The sequence below is a fragment of the Leptonychotes weddellii genome, chromosome 9 (genome assembly GCF_054177405.1).
Source record: "Leptonychotes weddellii isolate Sample4059 chromosome 9, ASM5417740v2, whole genome shotgun sequence".
NCBI classification, from domain to species: domain Eukaryota; kingdom Metazoa; phylum Chordata; class Mammalia; order Carnivora; family Phocidae; genus Leptonychotes; species Leptonychotes weddellii.
The window spans coordinates 61,545,630-61,558,611 of record NC_138377.1 but is presented as its reverse complement, the minus strand read 5'-3'; the positions used below and the strand labels follow the sequence as shown (position 1 = coordinate 61,558,611).

The 12,982-nt window shown below is 38.7% G+C and overlaps 1 non-coding gene across 1 annotated transcript; it reads right to left on the bottom strand.

Annotated features, from left to right (window-relative positions):
• Nucleotides 1-7,222: 7,222 nt before the first annotated feature.
• Nucleotides 7,223-7,329, bottom strand: LOC115940219 (U6 spliceosomal RNA). Its single transcript, XR_004075009.1, has one exon. It is a non-coding gene; the product is annotated as a U6 spliceosomal RNA (small nuclear RNA).
• Nucleotides 7,330-12,982: the final 5,653 nt, after the last annotated feature.

Genomic DNA, 12,982 nt, shown 5'->3' with positions numbered 1-12,982 from the left:
ATAACTATGGCTATAAAGGGCTTGTCAGAGAAACTGAGCAATTTTATTTGTCTGGATATTGAACCAGGTAAGTATCGCAAATGTGGGAGGCAGTGGTCAAACATGAAGGGGATGAAGATGGTGAGGCAGGTTGAAATCTGAAGATGAAGAGTCTCTCTGGCACGTCATGTTATATGTTAATTTTTCTTCCATGAGCCCTTAAAAAATTCTTTATGTAATGGACATTATGCACAAATAGTAATGTAATGTATACATATATGTGAAAAGTAATCTTGAGAGAGTGCAGAGCATTGACTACAATGGGGGCAGACCAATTCAAAGAGACAGTGAGAAGGTTTATGGTTATGCATAGAGAAGAGGCTCTGAAGGCCTGAATTTAAGCAGTGGCAATGGGTTTTGGGGAAAAATATAATATTTATATATAATATAATATTTCATTCATTCACTCAAAATAATTTATTTAGAGTGAGTCTACTATGGGCTACTTATTGTACTAGGCAATAAGGTAGAGTTTTGAATATAATACACAAGTTACTCAGATATTTTGAGGGTAGAAAGTTCAGGTCCATTAATAGAGTATGTGTGTATATGGGTATGGGGGGTGGAAAGAAATAGGAAATAATGCATAAGCATTATGGCCAGGAAGGTCCTTTTGACACAGTAAATTGGGCATTCTCCCCACCAAGAACAAGTAGTTCTATTTCTCCAATACCTGAGAACATATTGAGCGATAATGTCCTAAAAGGTCAAACTCTTCAAACCTCTATCAGTGAATTCTACCTTCAGGTTAGAGTAAGCAAAGCAGTGCTGAGAAGAAATGCCAACTGGAAACCAGTAAGTCTACTATCCCTGGTAGAGTAATATCTGTCAAACAAAATAAATTGCCTGGGGAGCATAAGGAAATAGAAACCAAGAATTGCACTGAGCAGATATCATGCACCCTGTCAATAGTGCTTTTAACAGCCTGCTATAGCCAGCAAAAAAGCCAGCTGGCTCTAGGAAGATGACTGTGGACTACTGATAACTGAACAAGGTAGTGCCTCCTGTTGATACGGCTGTGCCCAACATTGCCACCATCTTAGATACCTTGGCCATGGTCCTAGGAGTGCCATGCCATAGTGGACTTATAAAAAAAATTTTTTTTTTCAGTATATCTCTGGCCACTGAGTCACAGATCAGTTTGCCTGCAAGTCGAAGGGGCAACAATGGATCTTTCAAGTGCTTCCCCAAGGCTACCTACACAACCCCATGATATATCATGGGATGGTAGCCGAAGATATGTTCTCCTTCCCCACATCAATAAAATGTGAACCCTTTACATTGACCATATAATGTTGACATGTGAAAACTTGTTTCTGCTGCAGGACACTCTGCAGACTTTGCTGGAACATCTGTGAGTGAGAGGATGAGTGATGAACTCAGAAAATTCAAGGCCCAGATACTGCCAAGTTTTTGGAGTCATGAGGTCAGAGGATCAGGGCAACAAGCTGCCTTTGAGAAGGCAAAAATACTAGTAAAGCAGATTAAAGCTCTGGGCATCTGCCAAGCAGGGCTACCATTTGAGTTAGATGTATCTGTGACTCTGGAAGGTGTGGGTTGGGCACTGTGGCAGAGACAAGAGAAGGAGAGAGTACCCTTAGGATTTTGGTCCCAACTCTAGAAGGGGGCAGAAACTCAATATATCCCCCTAGAACAACAGCTCCTCACAGTGATACATTGTGCTCCTCCAGGTAGAGCCTGTTACAAGGGAACAGCATATCATGGAAATTACTTACCTTGCTAATCAGGCGGTGGATTTCGGATATGTTCCATTGATCTACCTCTGCCAGGGCTCAAAACTCCCACTTCGATGCAGCTGAGAAGTTCCTTGTCCAACAGCCAACTTCTCTAGAAATGCGGACATTACTAGGCCCTGTAGAATATGTAGATCCTCCAAATGCCCCCACCCCTATTCCTGTGGTAGCTTTTGTGCCTTTAGAGAGGGAATCGGGAAAATTCCCATTGATGCCTGGTATACAGACGGGTCTAGTCAGGGCAACGAGCCCATTTGGACTGTTGTGGCTTTTCAGCCCAACACTGACATCTTTGGATGGAAACAGGAATGAACTGCAGCAGCCAGTGGGCTGAACTCAAGAACTCAAGAGTTTGGCTGGTGATCACTCATAAGCCCTGGCTGTTAACCCTTTGCACTGACGGACTGTCCTAAAGGGGTTGACCCTATGGCTTGGAAAATGGGAAGTTGATGTGTGGATGATCACAAATAAGCCCTTGTGGGATCAGGATGTGTGGAAAAATATTTGGGTTCTCTTGCAAGAGAACAGCCTGAAGCTGTCCTCATTCCATGTCTTGGCTCATAAAGTGCCAACACTCCCTGGAAATCAGGAAGCAGATACCCTAGGTCAGGTACCAGTCCTAGCAACTGACCTTTCAGGAGATACAGCAAATTGGGTGCACAGAGTGACCACTATAGTGCCTGAGAGGGACGGCATATTGCCAAGGATGCCAGATTGCCCTTAAAATACAGTGACTTGGTTAAGATCATGACCTGTGTATTCTAAACAATGCCCAAGGTAACTGCCAAAGGATTCTGAGGCCATTCGTGGGAGGAATTGGCAAATTGATTGTATTGGCCCCCACCTTCCTAGTGAGGTTCTAAGTATGCCTTGGTTTGTGTGGACACGTGTCTGACCTAACCCAAGCTTCTCCTATTGCCATACAAACCAGGCTGACACCATTAGGGGCTTGGAGAAGCTGAGTACCAACTACAAGGACCCTTGTTGAATAGTGATAGGGATCACATTTCAAAGGTTATGATATGCAAGAGTGGGCAAAAGAACATGACATTGAATAGAGGTTCCATCTCCCATATAACACATAAGCAGGAGGATTTGTAGAAAGAAAGAATGAAATATTAAAGTATCAGATTAAATTGCTAACAACCACTTTAGCTTGGCCAACTATTAATTTATGATGTCCTAATGTTGTATCATCTTTATTAGATCACAAGGACACAAATGCATATTCTGAATGATTTGACCCCAGCCTATGGGACTTGATAAATCAGTGGTTTGGGTCATGGGGCTCTTGATGAGAAGAAAATATTGGTACTTATTTTGGGGATCATTATCTTAATCTGTATTTTCTCTCTCTTTTTAGAATTTATTTATTTGACAGAGCGAGCGAGAGAGCACAAGCAGGGGGAGCAGAAGGAGAGGGAGAAGCAGGCTCCTCGCCAAGCAGGGAGCCCTATGCAGGGCTCGATTCCAGGACCCTGGGATCATGACCTGAGCTGAAGGCAGATGCTTAACCATCTGAACCACCCAGGAGCCCCAATCTGTATTTTCTCTTGCATGTGCTTAAATTGTTGCTGTGGTATCTGCCTAGGGTGCATCTAGATAGTTGTCAAATGAACTACCTCATGCTAACAAACCAGCTGACTGCCCAGGGTACATTGTCGAAGGTGGTGGGACATGTCAGATTGTAAGAGCTGGTCAGGAGGGGTGGAGTATTGGAGGAGATCATCAAGAGGGTGTGACAACTGGTTGACCCCCAGGCTGGACCCAGTAATCAGAAGATCTTTATTTCTCCCTATTCTTGGAATGTATGTTCTGCCCTCTTCCCACATTAGGGAATATTTCTTGTCGCAGCCTTAAGAGTACTGTGGTACTGAGACCGTCTCAACTATATATGTGCCTGAACCCTGTTAAGACCCCTAAACTCTTAAGATTTTGGCAGGCAGATACTGAGAGCTATTCCTCTTGCCACCACCCAAGACAAGCCTGGTTTGTAAATTTTTTGTCGACACAAAATGAACAAATCTTTAAAGAGACGGGTGCCTGGGTGGCTCAGTCAGTTAAGTGTCTGCCTTCGGCTCAGGTCATGATCCCAGGGTCCTGGGATCGAGTCCCACATCGGGCTCCCTGCTCCTTGGGAGCCTGCTTCTCCTTCTGCCTGCCACTCCCCCTGCTTGTGCTCTTTCTCTCTCTGACAATTAAAATAAATAAAATCTTTAACAAATAAAAAATAAAAAAAATTTAAAAATTTAAAGAGAAAGGAAAAAGAGTTTTGTTTGAGCCCAAGTTAGGACAGCTGCCTGGTATATACAATCTTCACCAAGAAGAGAGTGCTCCAGAAAAGGAACATTTGATGTAGGGTTATATATGTTTTTTATATAAAGAGTTACAAACCATCATGCTGGAGGACATTCCAGAAAACTGATGTCTTTATCTTATGTTTTTAGTATATGCAAGGCTTATGACTTTTCTTATGAGAACCAGGGAAGTTTCTTTCTCTTATCATGTGTTCAGAATGCTCCTTTGTCCGGGTGTCTAGGTGGTGCCATCTGTTAAAAGGTGGACTCTTCATTTCTGCTCAGGTCATGATCTCAGGGTCCTGAGATGGAGCCCTACATGGCAGTCTGTGCTCGGCAGGGAGTCTGCTTCTCTCCCTCTCCTCTGCACCCCCCAACTCTCTTTCCCTCTCCCTTCCCAAATAAATTAAAAAAAAATTTTTTTTTAAAGATTTTATTTATTTATTTTACAGAGAGAGACACAGCGAGAGAGGGAACACAAGCAGGGGGAGTGGGAGAGGGAGAAGCAGGCTTCCCGCTGAGCAGGGAGCCCGATGCGGGGCTCAATCCCACGATGCTGGGATCATGACCTGAGCCGAAGGCAGACGCTCAAGGACTGAGCCACCCAGGCACCCCTAAATTTAAAAATCTTAAAAAAAAAAAAAAGAATGCTTTTTGGTTATTTATTTTTAACAAAGCAGATATGTACTTGGGGCAGAACTGGAGCCCGTGCTTTGAGGTTTTGCCAGTCATTCTCACTTTGATAGATATTGAAGTATAGCTTCCTTAGGAGTCCAGAAGCAGAGCCCACAAACATTTAAGGTTGAAAATTTCCTCTTGATTATTAAAACTGACACCTACCAATCTTCAGTCTCTCCTTGCCCTCTCATATACACGGGCCAGTTTTGAATTCACTCCGGAGAATTACCAGGGTTGCAAACCAACAGACTCCACTGGATCAAAGCTGTACACCGCACCCTTTACTTCTTCACCCTGATGATGTTGTAAACGCAATATGGAAAGAAACACCTTGAATAGAGGATTGTAGAAGGCCTTGCAGCAGTGGCCCTATAATTCCGGCCTTAATATTGTAATACTTAAACATCTTTAGTCTTGCCTCAATAATCTTTGCCAGGGTAAGGCAGTCTCCATGAAAACCGCTGCATTCAATGACTCCTTTGTTAATTGGTAACATTTGGGGCTATCCCAGGTGTGAACCACTGAAAACCCTTCACTCAATTCAGTGTCAGAAGCAACAATTGAAAGATTTCCAGCAGCTGTCCACGTAAGGCCGTTGAAAGTGAAGGAGGAAAAGTGCAGTCAAGGGGCGGGAGGGCTCTGAGCCTGGCGGCGTTGCTGCGGGCAGGGGTCTAGAGCCACGCGGGATATCTCGCGGCTCCCTTCCCACTGTCCCGCGAGAGGTGGCCCAGCAGGAAGTCAGGCCACTTCCGGCTTCTCCGCACCACAAACTTTCTGTGGAGAATCTCAATAGCCTGAGATGATGAAATTCCCCAGATTCCCATTTAATGGTCTCCAGTGCAAATGCCTGTTCACCGAGATTTGAAGGTAAGCCATGCATGCCTATTCAGTTTCAGTTAATACTTTCATTCACGCTTTTATTGAAGAAAAGCCTCTGTTCCATGAGGGTTAATTCCGGCATGTCTGGAATTAGTCTGAGCTGTTTTGCTGAAATAAGATATGTACCAAGACAGTATTGACTCCAGACAAGGCATGACTTGTACTGATTAATAGCGTTGTTTTTCAATCACGGGGCCAAGGTGAGTCTCTGCTGGTTTCTACCGGCTTATGAGAATTGTTTGATAACAGCGAGGTGATGGTTTACACCTGGTTTAGGTGACCTTCCCCCACCCCGACTCTGCCACTGGGGCTGGTTACTTCACAATACTATGCTTACATTAGGTTCCCTGGTCTGAGGTACTCTGTACCTATCTTGGTGGTTTGTGATTTGAGGGAAAGTACATCCACTACAGCCCTGCAGATGGAGGACAGTAAGAGCTAGCTCGTGGCTTCTGATCTGCGCTGTGAGGCGGACTTTGAGATGAAGCTCCTACTTCAATGCTGCTGCCATTTTGTTTTGTTTTGTTTTGTTTTGTTTGCAATAACCTGTAGATTCTTAAGCTTTGGTAATTGCAAGTCCTGTGAGCGAAACTTGTTTTACTACCACAATTAGTGAAACCTCTACCAAGAAAAGCAGAGAAGAGGGCGCCTGGGTGGCTCAGTTGGGTAAGCGTCTGCCTTCGGCTCAGGTCATGATTCCGGGGTCTTGGGATCGAGCCTCACATCGGGCTCCCTGCTCAGCGGGGAGCCTGCTTCTCTCTCTGCCTGCTGCTCCTCCCCTGCTTGTGCTCCCTCTCTCTGTCAAATAAATAAATAAAATCTAAAAAAAAAAAAAAAAAATAAGAAAAATAAGCAAAGAAAAACAAAATGAAACAAAAAACCCAGAAGAAAACGGAAATGCAAAGAAGAGAAGAAAACAAAAGGGCAAGAAACCCATAACTCATATCCTCAAGAAGAAAAGGGAAGGTGTTTATTGCATCCAAAACAATAGACTTGGAGGCTATTTGGAAAAAAAAAAATTCTAGAAAATTTAGAAGATAAAGTAGGGGAAATTTGAAAAGAGGAAGAAGGCAGAGATGAAAAATAATGGAGAAAAGATCCAGATGTTTAAATATTTTCTAATAGAAGTTCTAAGATATCAGAGAAAAATGGAATGGGAGAAAATTAACAAACAATTCTTGAGAGTCCCGAGAAAGGAAAAGGCAGTCACCAAGTACCAGTCCAATGAATTAAAAGTCTCAGCTAAAGTATACTTTATCATGCAATTTTGTAACACCAGAAATAGAGATAAGAAGAAAAGATGTCAAAGAGAAAAAAGAAAACATGCTAAAATACAGGATTGTGTGATTATAAAATTCCACCAATACAGAGAAAAAGCAAATATTTATGGAGAATTTTTAAAAAAAATTTACAAAGAACGATTTAAAACTTAGAAAATTACAAAAATTTCAAAATATATATTTGTAAGTTATGGCCATAAGCATATGACTTCAAAATGTATCAAGATTTTTTCATTATATGGAACCAAAGTAATATATAGTTGTTTGTGTGTGTTGTGCGCACGCATGTGCACATGCATTTGTGGAATACTTCAGAAATTTGCACGTTGTCCTTGTGCAGGGGATATGCTAAACCTCTCTGTGTCATTCCAATTTTAGTATATGTGCTACTGAAGTGAGTACTACTATAGGATTGTGGTTAATATTAACACTAATAATTAAAAAATCGTCATAAATTTTTTTAAGTGTTACAAATAGTGGTCACATATTCTTCACTTTACTTCAATAGTAGAGACAACAAAGTTTCTAAATCACTAATTATCCTGAGCTGGACCTGAGGACACTAGAAAAATGTTGGTGTATTGACAATTATTTAAGTGTTAGGTATTTTTTTTATTTATTCATTTTTTTAAAAGATTTTATTTATTTATTTGACAGAGAGAGACACAGCGAGAGAGGGAACACAAGCAGGGAGAGTGGGAGAGGGAGAAGGAGGCTTCCCACAGAGTGGAGAGCCTGATGTGGGGCTCGATCCCAGGACCCTGGGATCATGACCTGAGCCGAAGGCAAACGCTTAACGACTGAGCCACCCAGGCGCTCCTGAATATTGTTCTTGATAATCATGGGTTTCTATGTAACATTGAAGTCAACCACCAAAAACAGCCATCAAGGGAAGGGGAACTTAAAAAAAGATACTTATTATTGTATCATTTGATTCATTCCTGTGTTACATAGTCTGGGTATCAGTGTGCCAGAAAATTAGCCTCTACATTTCCAAAAGATATTTTCTAAAGGCATTACTGATATTCTGTTTTTTATTACTTCTTAAAGAAAGTCATCTCTTTCTTTTCCCCCTCTTTCATATTGAATATGTATCTTGATAGCAGGAAATAAGGAAGATAAATATGTTTTCTTGACATTAAAATGAAGAGACTTTCATAAGCAATGTTTCTATGGCTGTAGTGCTTAAGTGCATGCCCATGTATGTGTTAACTTCATCAGGTTTTAATCCTTAACTGTACTGTTGGAGATTCCCGAGCACAGGCTTTCTATTTATAATCTCATAGAAGTGATTTTTGAAGGAGGAATAATCTTTGTTGTGTTATTTACTGCATAGAGTGCAGCTCAGTAAATAAATTGCACACAGATACAGTTTATTGTATGAAGGAGAATCTGTACAGAGCAAAGATGACTTGCACTTGCATGCTCAGCACTAATCCTTCATGCTTTTTGTATTTGTGCCAAAATACTTTTGGTAATATTAATTGAGAGGGGCCACATGGTGTTTTAAATAGAGTCATGGGAATTTGTCCCATTATACAACTGGATAACTATACAAAACATCCATCAGTACTGACCACACCATCAAATATTGCATCGTGGCGTCAACCCAAGACATTACATTTATCTAATCATTGACTTTACATTTACCTCAATCTATTTCAAGACAAGAAATGAAATGCTTGCTGCAAAATTACATTTCCAGCAATTTCTGATAAAGGAAGGAGATGAACTTTGAATGGAGCAATTGTTTTCTAAATGGATTTTTAAGACATGGTATATTGGGTCTTGAGTTCATTGATTTGTATTGGACCAAGAGATAGGTTGAAAGGGGACATCTCTCCAGTGGAGAGAGTTGGAAGAAGATTGCTTGTTCCCTGAATCAAAGGCCTCAAGCCAAACTGAAAAACCTGCTCACAGAGTAAATTTCTTTTGATTCCTTAAAATAAAATTTCAAAAATCCTATAAGCACGAGGACATCTTATATCTTTTAGGACATTTTAAAGAGAAAAATACATTAGTTCAATAGATGGTTCAAAGGATTGGAAATGGGATATAGGACCTTTCACCCCTGGGTTACCATTTGATGAATGCCACCCAGCTTTAAAGTGATCATAATTCTTTTTATTATGTTGCACTGTGGTAGTTTAAGGAATAGTCATAAGATTTTCATCAAGGTAGGAATCTTTGGATCCCCAGATTCCCAGATAGAAGGATTTCTGAACCTCAAAAAAAGCTACGCTAGTTGTTTGAGAGAATACATTTACTTATAACAAACCACCAGAATAAAAGGATAAGTTTTCCCCAGCTAAGTATCTAATTTTTGTTATGAAGTATGCAGACATAAAGCCTTTAATTGCCTTAGCCCCAGCTAAAATAACTACAGGTACTCTTTCCATTCACTAAATCAAATCCAGTTTTTTAAATGCCACTAAACTATTTGCTTTAGTGTTATCCTGTGGAAATAAATTACATTAATAAAAAAGTTTAATCTTATCTCTTATTACCATTAACTATTTTTTCTTCATCCTTTTAGCAGATAAAAGGTAAATAAGAATATACAGATAGTATTTTTCCCTGTTTATAATTTTAGAAGTTATATTTCTCCACCACTAAAGTGAATGAATTTGCCTTTTTTTTTTTTTTAAATAAACGCTTCCCATTAGAACTTAATTTAAAAACACATAAAACATCCATACAAATGAGTGGCACAGAAATCCCAAGCTATTTCAATGAGAACCTGAGAGGTTCTTGTATAGCCAATGGCCAGTTTTATCCCTACCTTGCTTTCAAACTGTTGTTGAATTCAGGGGATGGTTATGTCCCAAGAATCTCTCATCAGGGGATTTTGCCTTTAAAGAGAGGATCTGATGGGACTGTTCAATGATCCTGTAGATGCAGTCTATTTAAAGAATCAGGTCATGCACCATTGTGGCACAGAGAGTTGTTTATTTTTCTAGACAAAGAATGTTAGAAAAGAAGTGCTTAAAAACAACAATGAAAACGTTGCAATGTTCTCCTTGTGAGTAAATCCAGGGTTATTAATTTGATTTTGAATTCAAGATACTGTGGTTCAAAAAGTGCCCCCCCATTTCTTTCTCCAAAATATAGATAAAGTAGCTAGCTTTAAAATGGAAAATGAAGGGGTGCCTGGGTGGCTCAGTAGGTTAAGCATCAGACTCTTGGTTTCTGCTCTGGTCATGATCTCAGGGTTCTAAGATTGAGCGCTACCTCAGGCTTCGTGCTCAGTGGGGAGTCTGCTTGAGATTCTCTCTCCCCCTCTCCACTTGCACCTCCTCCCACTCTCTCTCTCTTAAATAAAATCTTTAAAATGGAAAATGAATTGTTATTGGACATTTCAGACTTATAATAACCCATTCAGAGGCTTACAAATGGATGGCATAAAATTCCAAATGATTTCAAAGTGAACCTGGAAGGTGGTATTTTAATTTATAATGGAAACTGGTGAGATGATATAGTCAAAATGTGTCTGACCCTCTCACTTCTTTGGTGTTCAGTATTCAGAACTGCTCTTCCTCTTTTTCTTTCTTCCTCTCTCCTCTTCCTTTCTCATTCTTCCTTTTATGCACTAAAAGGAAATCAACATATTATGCTTTTGACTTTTCCATTATTGCTTCATTTTTTGGAGGAGACTAGATGGCATATATCTGAATGGCTGTTAAAATAGAATATATTATAGAATATAATATGTATATATTATAATAAATTGTATTCCTGAAGTGCTTAAGCACATAACAAATTAGAGTATTGAACAAATTTCAGTTGATGGTGTTGAAAATCATATTTAATGGTGGAGTTATAAGTTCAAAGCTGGTAAAATTTTAAAGCTCATATCACCTAACATGGTGATTTCAATATGCAGTTCATCATTTTACATTCTTCGATCAAGTCTGCATCCCCAAAACATTCTATTATCTATGAAAAAACAAATTTTTAATGGGTAAACATGAAATTGGATTATCAGGGACTATATGTTACAATATAGAATTACCATAAATGATAACTAATAATATACTATATCTATGCACTATGCTTTCTTCAAGTTCTTCAGTTTTGCCTGAGATTGTATAGGATGTGGAAAAAATATTTATGTATATTACCTACAAATAAATACATGGAAATACTTCTTTTTAGCATGTTCCCTATATGGAATCACTTTTGTGGTTGTTTTTGTTTTGGAATTTTGTTTTAATTTTATATTAGTTTAGCTCTTAACTATTGTCACTTTGTCCTTAAGTTATCTATGATATTAACTCAAATCTACATTGTACAGTGTGCAGAAATTTAATGACAATATATACCCACCCACTTCTGCCTCAGGATTAGGGTACATACATTTGTGGCTTACATCATCATAATTATTTCTGACTCAAAGCTTCACTTCAACAGATTAATAAATTTCATGGATTAAGTCCATATCCTACCTGTACTTTCCATTCTGTACACACTTGGATGTAAAACTACATGAAACCACACATAATTTTATGAGGTATTTGTGTGTGCTAAATAATTTACTGAACAATTTTGGAAATGGTAACAATCAATATGCCTCAAATAGAATCTATTTAAGACTGATAGCATTCATTGTTCTGAAAGTAGTTTTTTTTCTCCCCCAAGTGTCCACTGGTAAATTATTCACTTGTCATGTCTGCTCAAATAATGTATGTTTTTACAACACTTTTGATTGTTTTTCCTTCCTTTCCTCTCATCCCTTTTCATTTTGGAGAAATCACTATAGAAGCAAAAAAAAAGGTTCTATACATTTCTGACGCAAAGGAATTTAATCCCCCCTTCATTTTCCCCCTCTTCACCTGGACTCTGCCAGCAACTCTTTTTCTCCATCAGAGATGTTTCTAAACAAGGACAGCTAATCCTCAAGACAAATTATCCTTCTGTTTTTCAATACTATAAGTACTTACATGGATAAAATGTGAGTTATTATTTGATTATTTCTGTGATAACATGCTTGTTTTATAAAAGCCTACTTACAATGAGTAACATATTAAAAAGAGTACAGTTCATTTAATAATAATAGGTGGAAATTATTGCCCATATACAATCCAGTTTTTCAAGATCATATCTTCCCCTAAGGATATGAGAGCCTGGTAACCACTGAGCAATTTATCACTGGTTGGTCCCTAACCAAGTAACATATAGCTAATTGTCATCCTGAAATCAGTTTTCTTTCAACCACAGATATATGGGAACACTGCCAATGGAATCTTAGTTAAATTCACATATTAGGATGGCAGTGACTTTGGTGGTACCTTTTTTTTTTTTAATTCAACAATATATTTGTTTCCTACTGTGTGCCAATCATAACATGACATCCCGAAATTATAGCAGTCTATATAAAAGACACAGAACCATCCCTCATAGAGCTCACTAATGGAAAATGTACATCTTTCTCAAAGCCATATTCTTGGGCAGTTCAGCTTCCAATGTCCTAAAAGTCAATAATTTCAGTGCAGTGTGCTTCAAATTGAAATCTTAATATATCTTATGAATATTTCCTAGTACCAATTGAATATAAATAAGAAATAACAATACTATGAAATATACCACTGGCATCAATACATTAACTGTATGATGAACTCTCCAAAAGACCATCTGAAAAACATATTCATCAATTAAATCTTCTTTACATAGTTTAAGTAGTGTCTCAGGGAATTCAGGAGAGAGGATATTTATAGGATTTTAAGGCATGGGCTAAATGCTTATATGGTGACTCTTCTAAGTCTGGAAACTGGTTGGTATTGGGCAGAGTTTATAACATAATAGCTTTGGATTGGAGAGCAAGTAACTTTAAGCAAGCTTTGAAAAATTAGTCTTCATAAATAAGATAGTTTAGTTGCTTCATAGTTTCCTAAGAGTATGTATTTCATGAAGCAAGTAGCTATTTTTGCTTATTTTTGCTTATTCTGAGTATTAATTAGTATAGGAAAAGGAGCATATACCAAATATCAACATTGTATAATACAGGAAATAGAAATTGTTTCAATGTTTAGCTTACTTAAAAAATAATATATTAGAA